General features: G+C 50.7%; 1 long non-coding RNA gene across 1 annotated transcript; it reads right to left on the bottom strand.

The window, feature by feature from the left end:
* Nucleotides 1–1,775: 1,775 nt before the first annotated feature.
* LOC144139454 (uncharacterized) lies at nucleotides 1,776–12,733 on the bottom strand. Its single transcript, XR_013316214.1, has 5 exons — nucleotides 12,545–12,733; nucleotides 11,347–11,464; nucleotides 10,732–10,803; nucleotides 9,107–9,165; nucleotides 1,776–2,611 (listed from the first exon to the last, which is right to left on the bottom strand). It is a non-coding gene; the product is annotated as an uncharacterized LOC144139454 (long non-coding RNA).
* Between the last annotated feature and the right edge of the window lie 959 nt (nucleotides 12,734–13,692).

Here is a 13,692-nt window from a genome sequence, read left to right as displayed (position 1 = left end):
CGTTCCTCAAAGAGCCAGTCCTGGAGGCCTCTCCTAAAAAGACTAGAATGTATTGTGACCATTTCAAAGCACAAGGAAATGGCGGATACGATAAGGCAACACTTCTCTTCTACAATTTGCTGTCACACGATTTAGAGGTGACCAAGCATGCGTTTATTGGCTCACTTCACAGATGAAGATGGGAGAGCAGTAACATGGCTCAAGAGGAAAAAATCCACATGCACTCTCGTTTTACACCTAATAAGGCGTGTTACAAAGAAAAGGTGGGTAATCACAGATCAGGAATCAAGACAGCAGTTCTGAGCTTTCTTTACACCTAAGGTGAGGCGCGAGTATCCGTGGTACAGCTTGAAAATCTGAAAAATAAGCAATTGACAAGCCCTGCAGGAAAGCCACGCTAATCGTCACAGGTCTTCAAAAATACACCAAAACTGACGTTGCAATGGCGTGAACACCATGGAAGGCCTGGCAGAACAAGACCCACAAACGCGAAGCACCTTTTGCGCAAGGCGAACTAGCACAGCGGCCAGCACGACCGCACATTTGCGATGGCTTCTCCTCCCTAAGGAACACAATTGCTAGCGATACGATATTCTTCGGGATTTGAGGACACCTACTGCACAAGCGTAATTCAAGAAACATCATATGAGCTTCTGAGAATGCTGAAACTAAAAAAGTTGCAAACCGCAGGACATACTACTTGGTTTATTGGGCTCGTTATTTTTTTCTTAAATGCAAGTGAGGAGTGCTTCCACATGCAAAAAAGCGGGCCATCTCCTCTAACGTGAAATCTGGGGAGGGGCGAAGCATGCAGTGTATGAGTTTATTCTTGGCGCCTTGGAGTTTTTTCCCATGGAGATGAAACCGTTGGCGTGTAGAGGTACACAGCTTTGCTGTAGACGTCTCGAGTCTTGAAAGCACGAAGCGTCCTGGCGCGAGGCGCTGGCAAACGAGTTTCCGGGTGTGTTGTTTCAGTGCGCGTTTCTGCCACCGGAGATGAAATGTTATAGCGCGAGGCGTTGGAAAACGAGTGTCCCCGTGTTTTAGAAGCACGACTACATAAAACTACAACGATGACAGGAGACGCCGACAGACCAAGCCACTAAGGGCTTCGCCCCTGAACATTTAAAACCAATACGATATACACCTTATATCTCCTCCACGGTAAGGGCGGTTGGTAAAAAATGGCCGAGCAGTTTGAAGCACCGGATGTAATGGGCCACCATGAGCAGGTTCAAATCCCCGATAGTACTTGTTTCTTATTAGGAGTTGATCTCTTTTTTAATTTAGTACTATTTTATACTGTATCCATGATTTTGCGCTGCTACCTTCATTGCGCCGCGCGCAAGTTGGGAGACTCCGTGCACACTGACACTGACGCGCTGGCGAGGTCTCGCTAGCGTTCCCACATCCCCATTTCTTTCCTCCTCACGCACTGCAGAGGCCGAGATTATATGCAACTAACAAACCCTTTTACTATTACTATTCGTAGGGGTTCACAGTAGTCTACCACGGCCCGCTCCTCCGACTCCAAGTGTAGCTTCCAGTTGTAATACCCCAATTTACATAGAAGCCTAAAGGATTAGAGTATTAAGTATTACAAGTCTGTGAACAAAAAACACACGTATTTGAACCGCTGCGCGTTGTGCAGGGCGAGGTGTTTAAGAAAAACGGGCCATGTATCTGTTCCCTTCCATAAAAATGTCGTCGAAACACGATAGCCTTATGCCGCCTGTACCACGTCTCTTCTCCGCCCCCCCCCACTCCCCCCGCACTCTTCGCATGCTTTTGTAGCGAAAGCTACAGTACGCTGCCTCGGGCAGTCTTCGCGGGGTGACCAGTGCTGACCTTGAGGGTGTGGTTCCGGGGTCTTAGCGCCTGGCCGCGGCCCCCAAGAAAGACACCGAGTCCCAGAAGAGCACATGTTTAGTCAGGTCCGAGCCTGTCTTCACACGTCCGATTTCCCACAAGGCCAGGCACGCACTGCCCCAGTCCCTCGTCTCGTTCCAGCGTGCACACGCTGCGCGTGCCCCAAACCGCCGCTTTCTCGTCCTTTTCTACGCGCAGTTGCCACACTCTCCCCCCTTGTCGATGACATGGTCGGCCGGGAGAGGGTTGCGGAGGAGGTCCGGCCGGTGTTGAAGAAGCAGGGCAAAGGAGGCCGCGAAGGAATCTTCAGTTTGGGGTCCAGCGGAAGCAGATGCTGCAGCAATGGCGGTAGTCATGCGGTCGTGGTGTAGAGCACCTGCCAGATGCGTGGGCAGATGGATTTGCGGCACCCGGCAGTAAGGGCAAAGTTGGCGGAGCTGCTCAGCCGTGTAGAAGGACGGAGGCTCCTGGGGATGCCGGTCCGAGAGTAAACGGAAGGCTCTGGCACATCGGTCGCTGGATCCCCACGTTCAGGACAGGGCTGGAGTTCCCAGGGGTGGCGGGACACCCAGCCAACCTAGCGATCTGCCTCCACGACCGTCCAAGTGGCCACGGTGCGAAGTGTTGACGCAGGGCGACGACGTGGCGCCCGGGGAAGCCAGGGATGAAAACGTGCCCGTGCATAGCCAGAATGACCCCATCCCCGAGAGGGCCCCGGAAGATTGCGTGGTGGCGGAGGCATCTACGAGAGCGTGCAGAAGAACATACAAACAATAAAAATATTGAAAGGGAACAAAAAAAAGGAAGCCAAGCTGGTGCTACGGAAAAGGTAAACCCCACAAGAATTATAGACGACTGATCAAGGCTTTACAGAAACGATCGATCAAGAATAAACAGAGAAGAAAAATAAAAAGTGGATGGTAAAAAAAAACTAATTCTGTTAATAATTCGCTAGCGCTCATACGCAACGCTAGGCGAAGGCGTCCTCTGGAAAGAGAAAACATGATCAGTCCGCATGGTACTGTTTAAGGTCGGCTATATTAACCGGGCCTGCATGTTCACCTGTCCTGTTGTTGCGTAAAAGATACGTTATGGAAGACAGCTTCTCGCTTACGGTCTAATGGCCCTCCCATTCAGGAGCTAGCGACGCGGCAAACTTGCGTGAAGCGTCGCTCAGCGGATGAATGTGCCGGAGAACCATGTCGCCAACCGCAAACTGAACATCTCGACGGCCCCGGTTGTACTGCTCCGCCTGCTGGAGACGAGCAACGTCAAGCCGCTCCTGGGCAGCCTGTATCGCGTCACGCAGGCGCTGGCGGACAGCCACCGCATGGGGGACAGACCAGAACCCGCGTCCGTTTCTGGAAGTGTTCTGTCGACAGGAAATGGCATCTCCCGACCGTATTTCAAATATACCGGCGTAAACCGGGTTGAGCGATTGACCGTGGTGCGAGTGGCAAATGCAATCTCAGGCAGCTTAGCATCCCAAACCTTGTGTTGCTCCGTATGAGCAATTAGCATCGCCTTGAGGTTGCGATTCACACGCTCAATGTTTGCCTGAGGGTGATATGTGGTCGTACGTTTGTTTCACTCCTACAGCTAGGCAGTTGTCCTCAAACAACTTGCTCGTGAAATACGTAGCATTATCCATTATGAGCTCTGCGTGGAACACAAAGAGCGAAAACACTTCTATTAGGCACCTCCATACATTCGGTGTATTGACGGTACGTAGTGGGAACAGCTCTACCCACTTTGTGAAATGGTCCGTCTCCACAAATAAATAACAATTACCCCGCGGGCGGCGGGGGTAAGGACCCATGACATCGCAAGCAACGATTTGCCAGGGGCTCTTACTCTCAACAGACTGCATCAGTGCGGGCGGGCAACCAACTCGGGGTTTCGCTGTATGACACACGTGACAGCTCCTGGTGTACATCAGCGCATCCTGCCTCATCCCGGGCCACGTGACAGTCCGACATAACTTCTCGTATGTTTCGCTGCTGGAGCTGTGTCCAGCCAGTGCGGAATCATGAAAGTAACGAACGAAAGCCCTCCGAAGCTTACGAGGTACAACAGCGCGGAATGGTGAATTAGCTTCGTCGTCTTCCTGCGGAACATACCGCAGCAGGAGACTGTCCTCCGCCAGCGCATATAAAAATAAACTCACCGCTTTTGCTGGTGGTAGCAGCGCCCTGTGCCCAAGGTGCTCAATAATCTTACGGCAGAGTTCGTCGGCACGTTTCGCGGCAAGAAGATGTGCCCTGCTCACCAGCGTATCCCACCGTGCGTCAGCATCCACTGCACCCACCAGCGCCGGCGCTTCCGCGTTCGAAGATGCCGGCAGGGGCGGCGCGTGATAGCGCGTCAGCGACTTGGCTCTGCGAACCCTTCCTGTGCTGGATGGTAAAATCGTAGCGCTGAAGCGCAAGCACCCAGCGCGCAAGACGACCAGCAGGGTTCTGCAAACGCTGCAGCCACGTTAATGCCATGTGGTCTGTCTGAATCGTGAAAGAGGCACCGTCTAGATACATGTCAAATTTCTTCAGTGCAAACATGATTGCTAGACACTCACGTTGTGTGACCGTGTAATTGCGCTCAGCCGGAGTGAGCGTATGGCTAGCAAGTGCGACCGTACGGAGAACGCTATCAAACTCCTGCATCAGCACTCCACCCAGTCCATAGTGGCTAGCATTGGTCTGCAAGACAAATTGTTTGTTAAGGTCCGGTATCCTTAAAGCCGCTGTTTCCGCGATTGCGCGAGACAGTGCTTCAAAAGCTTGCTGTTCAGCCTCCTCCCATTGCCATTTCACGCCTTTCCGTAGTAGCTGGTTGAGCGGACGTGACAGCTCTGCACAATGAGGGATGAAGGTACGGTAAAAGGCGATCATGCCCAAGAAGCGCTGCAAGCTCTTTACGCCACGCGGGCATGGATACTCTGTGATTGCCTTCAGTTTGGCCCTGTGAGGACGAAGCTCTTCGTTGTCTATAGCAAAGCCGAGCAAGTCAAACTTGCTTGACGCCAGTTGAACCTTTTTGGGATTGATGGCGAGACCTGCGCCTTTATGCGTTCAAGCACGTCTCTGAGATGCACGAGATGCTCTTCAAAGGTACGCGAAAAGACGACAACGTCATCCATATAGGCCATCGCGCACTTATAACGTACATCGTCAAGAACGATGTCCATTATTCTTTGAAACGAGCTCGGGGAGTTCTTCAGCCCAAACGGCATGCGCACGAACTCGAAAGGACCCCTGTAGCACGTGAAGGCTGTTTTAGGAATATCATCCGGGTGCATTTCAATTTGCAAAAAGCCGCTTGAGCAATCTAAAGAGGTAAACACGCGTGCCCCACCAAGCGAGGAAATGATGGATTCTACGGCAGGAAAAGGATAAGCGTCTCTCACAGCTACGTCGTTGAGACGACGGTAGTCCACGCAGAGACTGACACTGCCGTCTTTTTTTTGGCGCCAACATGACCGGAGATGCATGGGCACTCTGCGACGGCCGCACAACCCCCGTGTTCACCATCTCCTCGAGGGCGACGTTCAGTTTCGCCTTCTGGATGCTGAGCGTCCGTGGATTGGAGCTCCAAGGAGGGGCGTCTCCCGTGACAATGCAATGTTGGAGGACGGTTGTCCGCCCAGGGGCCTCCGTGAACATTTCAGCAAACGGCTCCAGCACATAGGCGAGCTGCTCCCTCTCATAGTCACTGCAAGGACACTCCTCAAGCGACTGCCCGATTCGCTCAGGCAACACCGATTTTGTTGCGACTGGGGCTGACCTTGGCAAGGTACAGATATGCGTTGACGCCACAAAAGATATCAATTCTGCGTCATTGCCCAATCTGTAACCACCACCCGCCAAGTCAAGCAGGAGACCCTCGCGAATAATGAAATCCCTGCCCAAAATCATGGGCACCGCCAAACCCGGGCAGTACGTAAAGCGCTGCCGACACCTTCTGCTTGCGTAAGAAATGCGCAAGCGCACAGCCCGACGCGCTTCAACCACAGTACCATTGGCCACTTGCAAACGGGTGCTGCATTTGCGCAACTTAACACCAAGTGCTCGGCAAAGTTCAAACACTATCGCCAATTCGCGACAAACTGCCGCCAGTGTCAATCAAGGCGTCAATGTCCGCTCCAACCACGTAAACAGAAACATACGGTGCTATGGGCTGTAGCGGCGCTTCAACACGACAACCAGAGGGTAAAAAACACAAGTTTTCGCCATTCGTCATATCCGGAGCCCATAGCGATGCTTTGGTGGCCATTAGCATCGCGGGCCGTACTCGTTTCCCTGATGGCTGTTGATATTTTGGCGACGAGCCATCACCTCAGGACACTCACGACGGAAGTGTCCAGGCTGTCCACATCGGTAACAGCCGCCAGCTTGATTTCCATTGGGCACGTAGCCCCGCGACCCCCCCGTCTCGACGACCGGACGAGAAGGACCTCTGGAGTTCAGAGGATTTCGTTGCCGACCCCCAAGGGAGAGACTCGGGTCGGGGAGAGGTGAGCCTGCCAGTAAAGAGGTCCTGTTTTTCCAACGCAGGAACCCTGGCTCTAACTGCTGCGGGGAGTCACCGCCGTGGGCTGCACCATCTAGTGGTCTTCCGCGCTCCAACTGCCTGTCGCCAAGGGCAGAGGGACCTCGTGCCCCGGGGGAATTCAAGCCCGCCGCTGCCGTATACGGCTGTGGACTTCGCTGTGGCGAAGTCACATAGGTGTCTCTCCATGCGCAAGCTGGCTCAAGTGCCTCCCCTACTGGCGGAGGGGGTGCATAACTCAGCTCTCCTATCAGAGCGTCCTCGATTGCTCGAGCTGATCGCGCCATCTCCTCCAAACTGGAGCATTCACGACCGTGAAGGAAAGGTCGGAAGCGCGGGTAGCAACGCCGCAAGACGTGCTTTACCATTTCCGCGTCAGACGCACCCGGGATAGCTCTTTTAAAAAGCTCCTGAATCGCTCGAATGTATTCGAGCAAGCCCTCACGCGGGTGTTGTGTGCGTGCCTCCAACTCACGGAGGATGCGATACTCGTAGTCGGGTAGCAAGAACTCCGCCCGGAAGCGTGCTTCGAAGTCGGCCCAGGACGCGAACGGGGTCTGGAGGCGCCACCAGCGACCAGCCGATGCCTCCAGGGCAACCGGCAGGACACGGGTGAAGACGAAATCGTCTGAAGCACCCGACGCCGTCTTGTAAACATTGAGATCGCATAGGAAGTCCGCCATGAATTTGGAGTCGTCATAGTGCGTGAACCGTGGTACTGCGAGGCTCGGGTGGAACGCCGGCACGCGCTGCGGTGCCTCGAGGCTCGTGGGGGGCGCATGCTCGGAACCATCGGGCCCCACCTGCAAATTCTCCAAGCGATTAACAAGATTCTCGCAGAAGTGGGTGATCGGGCCCAAGGTAGCGATGACCGCCGAGGCATCCGATCCAATTCCGGCACCGTGAGAATCGGCCGAGAGGCTCCGTCGAGCAGGAGGCGTGGCTGCGCCCCGTCGAAGCTTAAAATCCATGATGGAATCCCGCGCACCACGAAGCGAAAAGAAAACACACAGCGATTACCGCCGCCGCGTTATCACAAGAAAAATGCCACTGTTTAGGAGAAAAGCGACACAAAAATCTCCAGAGAATTACCAGGGAATACCCCAGACACCAGCGACGCGAACAGCGAACGCTCTAGAACAAAGAGGAAGACCACAATGTCTTTCCCGAGAACCAACGGCCGGCCCCACGTTCAGGGCGCCAAATGTGGTACCGGGGTTCTTGCACCCGGCCACGGTTCCCCAGAGAGACACTGAGCCCCCTCAATAACACCTTTACTGGGAGTCCCGCTCCGCCAAGGTCCACTGCTCAGCCGATCCGGATGCGCACACCTAGCCCAGCCCCGTCCGCCATGTTCTAACCTGGCTCATCTCGAGCCACACCTTCATGCTCACCCGGCACATGTCCATCCCGTGGGATTGTCCCCCGCCACTATTGCCCGGTTCCCACAGAGGATATGACCTTGGCTACGCGCACGATGGGTCAGAACAATCGAGGCAAACAAGTCTAAGTGAGCTGCCGAAGAATTCAAAGAAAACACGACTACTGGGGACGGCGAACTCAGGAAAATAGAGAGCAGTGAAGAAGCCATTGCAGACAAAGTTTCAACCTTTCAGAGGACTGACTTATCGAGCTCCTTTAGAAAGACGGTGAAAGGAGTTCAGCAACAAGGAGTATATTACACTTAGAGGCCAATGTGATGCGATAATTTCACTTGTTCACGAATTGACCTACATTGTTCTTTCACGGCACAACGTCAAATTGTGTAAACGCTGCCACAGGTGGGAGGTTATTGAGAAAAGTAGTAGTTAGTTGGCTACTCCTCAGACAAGGGCCCATACACGCACAGAAGATTGGCCCAGAAGCTGTCCTCCAAATAGCCTGACTGTAAGCATGATCTTCTGCTTTTGCCTTTGGTTATGTGTTAATAAACACCTTCTGTTCGATGGTGTACCCGAAAAGGTGCGGGACTCTTTTGTCTTTCGGTAAATAATGGTGTGAAAAGTCACTGATGGTCATGTACATTTCATATGCTATGTTGTTTGCTGTGCCACACCTACTCTGGCAAAAGTGGGTGCATGGCAGCTCTGGAACTTGCACACACCACAAACTTAAAAAACACCCACAAGTTAAAAGATCAAGATGCTATCACACAAAACTGAGAAGCACTACTTCAACATCCCATGATAATTACAGAATTGGTGGGGAAGGTGCCTGATGCTGAGCGCCAGAAAGAGACTGATGTTTTACTTGCACTATAAATAAAACAACTAATTCCCTTATAGAGGTGCAGAATTCCCACATAAGGGTTCCAGAAATTCCCTTCCCGGTCATTTTGTGAGCTGCTGGTGTTCCTGCGTTCCACAAGAAACGTCCACAGCTCAGATTTCCAAGCACTATGCAGGAAGACAATATGCAAGTATGTTTGGAATGCAGATTGTTTTGACTAGCAGTTATGGGCCGAAAGTCCTCTTCCACTCTATTATTTGTGCATGTCGTTCTATTTTATCAGTTGACAGGTCTATAGGACAGACTTTAGAGTATTAACAACGCAATAATATCAGAAAGAAGGAATTCAAAACAACAGTTTAATGTCGCATCAGATCTTGCTCGACGAAAAAGCAAGCCAATATTCATGCTCTCAGCCGTATTGTTATATTACACGGTTTAGTAAGACACCGTAAAAGCATACCATTCTGGGTCTGGTGCAGGTGCCTGTACCTTGGGGTCTGGCCAAAGTAGTGATGCACCCTGCAGCAGAGAATTTCTTAAGCTCAAAGATTTGCAAGGAGTAGGCACAAAGTGCAGGCACAGAATGTATTTACATGCACTTGGTCACTGTTAAGTCCAGTTGGAGGCTAATACATTAGCCAAGCTTCTTCACTCTCCCCCTCCAAATTTGACAAACAAGAGGTTGTTTAAATCAACAGGGCATTCCGATTTGAAAATTCTGGGAACCTACACAGCTTTTCAAAACACAAAGTCAATCACCACTTGTGCTGTCTATGTATTATTTTAACTCAACCATTGCTACGTTTTAAATCAAGCTTGCGAGATTTTAAAAAAATTACTCTCACAAAGGCCCCAGGCTTTCAATGTCACCACCCCTCACTGCACAGCTTGCTGTTTTGTTTGTTTGAAATTGTTTATGAGATTAACCCAGAAACTAAAGTGCATTAAGAAAATTTAATAGAAAAGACAATATCAGATAATAAAATACAGATAAACGTTAAAGTTAACCTGCACAGTAAAAAAATAAAGCCTCTCAGCCACCTGTGTTGCTTGATAAGGGGCCTTGCTGCAGTTAACTCGGGAAAAAAAGGAAGGCGAGTTCCTCATTGGTACTGGTGCACAATGCATTACAAATTTTGTGATGTGCAAAGAGTTTATTGCAATTTTCTTTATTCTCCTTGAAACAATTTTTCTTGTCCATTCCGAGGCATGCAAAAAATGTGATTCCACCATACAGTGTAAGCTCTTTACACGAAACATGAAAGGAGTAAGTTGAACTCTATGTATGAGGTGGTATTATTTGCAATATTTTATTTTGTTGATGGAAATACCTACTCTCAATTAAAAAAAAACACATGCAGAGCTCATATGGTAGTTTGGTTAGGTCATTTGAGCTTGGCAACATTCTGCTGCCTGCCATATCTTGTATTTTAATGCAAGGTTCTTGTTGGGTTCTTGTTCCAAAATCTGTGCCTGCGTGAGCCCAGCCCGGTCGGTAATGTCCCACCGCTCATTCACGTCTGCACTCCAGTCATTCCAAAACCATACCTCACCAGTGCAACCATCATACTTCCTCCTTGAAGACCTTTTTTAGTGAGGATGGAATGGCGTCACAGCCTCTGATGAGGACACTCCCCACTTCTGTGAAGATACGACTAGTATACTTAATCAGGAACCTGGTACAGTTCACACAGTTTTTCATGTCAGTGAGCAGCAACATCCCACCCTTTTTTTTAATATTGCATCATTTTGCCACAGGGCAGCAAAAACACGGGGACAATATCGATTCCCATTTTAACCTTTAAGCCAGCATGAGAAGGGTGAAAAAGCAGTTACTCCGCTCTTTAACGCTGGTCTTTCTATTGGTGAGGAGCACAGGATGCCCTAGCACCACGGGTTCACAGAAATGCTGTGTGATGCTTCTATCACTGTGCGACCCCACTGTTCAACAGGATGGAACAACCTAACAACTGCCTCGACAAAGGCAAGTTCCCCGCCTCTGTGCTTACTTATTGCCCCATCCATTTAGGACGATACTCAGACCTGGCACAATGGTTAGTGAGGTTCCATAAAAAGTGTGCATACGACATCTACGTTGGAGGAGGAGCTGTCCTTGACTTGCGACTTGACCCCAGGGGCGCTTGCACGCGGGTCAGGCTGCGGCAGAGTAAAAACGGCTTAGAGATTGTGCGGTTACGAACCAGCTTAACACCATTTGAGACCTTTTCCAAACCCACTCTCAAAAAGGTTGCTTAAGACAGCCACGCACTATCGGCTGCTTCACACTGCAAATTACTGTTGCTTACATTAACAACATAGAAATGTTCTTTCCATGTATCAAGGTAGAGCTTGTGCTTGTGCGTAGAGCTAGCAAAGTGGTCATAATGGCTCCAGCAAGCGTCAAAGCCTGCAAGAGAGCGTTGCCTCAGAAACTCAAATGGCACAGAAAGTGAAGAAGCAGAGCAGGGAAGTCAAAAGTCAAAGAAAGGAACAACACGGGGAAAGAGAAGGGAACAATGTAGGAATAAAAGTCTTCAACAAGTAACTAAACAGATGCATTCAACGCATATCAGCACACAAGTGCCTCAATAAATTTGTTGCAGCACGTCTGCTTGCCAATGGACAGATGAACCAAGCTAGTCACGGCGATGGGCTTTGTAGACAGCTCAAAATTCTGCTGGACTTCTGCAGACGCTTTACCATTACAGACATTCTAGCCGTGAAAAAATGTTGATGGTGCCCCTTCTGCACTGGTACTTGAGGCGTAGCAATGCCATAGGAATGTCGGCTGCAGTGGAGCATTGGTTTGCTGATCAAACTGTAAGATAAAAAGGGCATTAACAGCTTATGTCACCCAGTCTGCAACAGTACACATGCAGCAACCCAGAGGTATGTACTGCAGGCCATATCACTGCGAGCATAAAACAAACCAAACAGCAATACAAACAAAACAAACAGGATTGAGCATCCCACGAAACCGGTGGCACACTGTTAGTGAATTCAATTACAAACATTGTGGTCACATCTGCTGGTTGCAACAGGGGCCTCTCAGTCTGGCAAAAAGCGTCGATTTAGTTGTATGTGACACCAAAAGCATGAGTATCCAATCTTATGAATGCTGCTGACCCAAGGAACAGGTGAAACAAAACATTGCAAGGGTGGCTCATTACTGTCTGAATTACATGTTTGGCTCGAAATGCATACTTCAGATATATGCATATTTATTTACGTCCACGTAAAGATGTTCGCGCTGTCTCGGGCTGTGTAATCTTTGTTTCCTCGAGTTTGTGCCCAAAAACTGCTGGAACACATGCCTTAGTTTCCTTCAGCCGTCTGCAATGCGTTATGTGTTGCTTATGCAAAGGGAGCGGAGACAAGGCTTTTGCGATTGGTCTGGAAAGCTTTGCTTGCGAGAGGCCTGAGCAGAGCAATTATCACTTATCATACTTTTTAAAAGTCCAATTAATAGGTCCTCTGACATCCCCCAGAGCCTTCTAGACATCTCCGTGAGCGGCCAGCGATGCCCGCATGCACGTAAAAAAAATGCCTCGACAGTTTCCACTAGCGAGCGACATTTCGAATTTCGCTTAGTGCGCTTTTAACTTTCGGCATGATGCTTGCTTTAAATTGTTTTAAATTTCGGTGACAGCGCGGTGCGAGCCCCCTAAGATTCGTATCCACAGAATCTTACGAACGAGCCTGATTGATTTGAATTACGTTTTTTTATTAACTCCCGAAAGGCGTGTTTTACATCGTTCAGTTTGGTTCAACTGTAATTCAGCGGTGCAAAGTTCGCATATTAACAATTCGACATAGGCGCGCGGGGTTACCTTGTTATACGTATCACCAAGCGGTAGAAACACACACAAAATATTTTATTTTCTAACTGCGCACTTACCTCGCAAAGCTCCGCACGTTTCCAGCCTCCCAGTCGTTACGATGATGCTCTGTAACCATCGCGCCTCCTCTCTGGGTATTTTGGAAGCCTCAACAGGCGAGGTATCGTAAGCGCTGCGGTTGCTGCTCCAACAAAGCAGCCAGCGATCGCAAGTAAACACAGCGTCGTCGGAGTGTCGCAGCTCGGCGGTAGTTCGGCGTATCCTAAGTGCAAGCCACTCGGCTCACTCTCCGTGCACTGCAAAAACGCTGATAAATCCCCCACGCTGATACGACGTACAGGCGCTGTATTTTTTGGCCGGCGTCACCGTGGCCACCCCGGCGTGTAGCAAGCCGCGTTGGCCGCATCGTGGGCGTCGTTGCCGGTGCCGAAAGCGCGCGGGTCTCGCAGGTTGTTATGAGGGACGTCACGTTTTATAAGCATGACGTCACCACTACTCGTGCTGAGCGTCCGGTCGCAGAAATACATTGATGGCCGAACTCTTAGTAGTATAGCAGGCTCTGGCACTGCCGGCACCGCGGTGCGGCGAGCGGCCGAAAGATGGCGCCACCTGCGCGCTAGAATCAAAACAGGCCACGGCAGATGTCTTGGTCACCGATCGCTGAAACGGCAATCATCGCCAAAATAAAGCTCAGTATGCGAAAAAGGGAATGATAGTGTGGTGAAAAGTTGTGTAAGGGATGGTAATTCGCAGCTCTACAGATACCGCGATCAAATATTCGCCACGATACTAAGCCTGAAGTTCCCAACACCCAAGCTGACCCGAGTAACGCCGAGCCCGCTGGCTTGGGCGACAGTTCTTGCGGCCGCGGCCGCACACGAACTGATAATGTGCCCCCAGTTGTTGTACTGTTTTTTTAAGTGCGAATGCACTTTATAAGCGACCCCAAACCATCCACCGCCGGCGGCGGCGGCGTCGGCGGCGTCCGCAGTGCTCCTCTATATTATAAAAGAAACAGCATCCGGCGCCAGGTTTCGATCCGAGGACTTTGCGGCCGCAGCGCGACGCTCTACCGACCAAGCCACGGACGCGACGCTGATATCGGTGTCAGAACGCGCCTTATATCTTTAACGCATTCAAACTACGTCGTCAGCGGCGTGCGTTGGCGACTCAGCGGCGTTATAGCGGCTTGATAACTGCGTGGTGT

Source organism: Haemaphysalis longicornis, unplaced genomic scaffold, assembly GCF_048455015.1.
Source record: "Haemaphysalis longicornis isolate Haplotype H1 unplaced genomic scaffold, Haemaphysalis longicornis Haplotype H1 scaffold_5, whole genome shotgun sequence".
In the NCBI taxonomy this organism is placed as follows: Eukaryota; Metazoa; Arthropoda; class Arachnida; order Ixodida; family Ixodidae; genus Haemaphysalis; species Haemaphysalis longicornis.
Note: the sequence above shows the minus strand (reverse complement) of the source record. Positions and strands in the feature narration are given on the sequence as shown.